At 32.8% G+C, this 1,323-nt stretch overlaps 1 protein-coding gene across 1 annotated transcript in view; it reads left to right on the forward strand.

The window, feature by feature from the left end:
- Window positions 1-341: 341 nt before the first annotated feature.
- The window catches only part of LOC115183973 (multidrug resistance-associated protein 9), a gene marked incomplete in the record, with an annotated part of 116,097 nt that continues 115,115 nt past the window's right edge, over window positions 342-1,323 (forward strand). Inside the window, 2 exon segments of the mRNA XM_029744959.1 lie at window positions 342-522; window positions 983-1,044.

The following is a 1,323-nucleotide window of genomic DNA, read 5'->3' on the forward strand; positions in this document are numbered from 1 at the left end:
TTCATTAGGTATGTCTTAGCTATAATTTATTAGGTATGTCTTAGCTATAATTCATTAGGTATGTCCTAGTTACAAGTATTACAATATCCATGTCCATTTGCATGACAATGAGTCATTACCCCAAATTCCATAATCGTCACAGCCCTACGACAGAAGACCTCTGCACAAGCTAACCTTTGAGTCGCCATCCAGTTCAGTGATAGGCACGGGACTGTCTGACTAGAGCACAGGACTCAAGGTTTCCAGAACATATAAAGCGTTAGGATTTAGTTTCAGTGGCTACTCTACAAACTGCTGCTCTCTACAGCCAAGGTATTGTTCTTTAGTTCTTTCTCATGTTCTTCAAAGCTAAGACAATGTTATGAGAAGGCCTCATCCTCCTCCTCCTTGTCCTCGTCCTCCTCTGATCAAAGCTAAACCAGGACAATATGACAGTAACTGCTTGATCCTGCCAAGCTAAACACAGTCTGATCTTTGGTTGTATTTGCTAGTCTGTTACTGGATTCTCCACACACACACACGGTAATACTATTATGCACTTTATTGGGACTTTGTAAAATTTTTTGGTTTGTTGTTGTTGTTGTTTTTTAAAAGAAGTTGTAAAAGAAATGACTAGTGGAACATTTTTGTAACTTTTTTTTACCTTTTAAAAAAAAAAAGTTAAACATGAAAGGAAGTTAGTCCGCTTTTCATGACAGTGTGGTTTGTCACAAGTTGAATGGTTTTATATGAAGTGTGTTTTTTTATTTTTGTTATCTTACGGGTTATCAGGCAGTTGTAAATAGATGGATGTCTGTGTAGCGAGCTCTTGTCAACACACTCTTATGAACACATCACGGGTTAGATAATGTATATGTTGCCGCCGTGGGAACATAACTGGACTGACTTTACCGCTAACAACAGACTGGTGTGGTAGGTAGGGATGTTATTGCAGTCGTTATTCTCCATAGCAGGACTCTCAAAACCTCCCCTTTGTTCCTAGAGAGATACCCTCCTGTCCAGGAACAGGGTTGGAGAGCCCTGTTCTATACCACGGTCGTTGAAGTAGGTGTACCTGTATTTATTATTATTATTATTATTATTTATTTATTTATATTATCTTATATTACATATTTATATTATTATTATTATTTATATTATCTTATATTGCATATTTATATTATTATTATTACTATTATTATTATTATTATTTATTTATATTATCTTATATTACATATTTATATTATTATTATTTATTTATATTATCTTATATTACATATTTATATTATTATTATTACTATTATTATTATTATTATTATTTATTTATATTATCTTATATTACAT

Source organism: Salmo trutta, unplaced genomic scaffold (assembly GCF_901001165.1).
Source record: "Salmo trutta unplaced genomic scaffold, fSalTru1.1, whole genome shotgun sequence".
NCBI lineage: Eukaryota > Metazoa > Chordata > Actinopteri > Salmoniformes > Salmonidae > Salmo > Salmo trutta.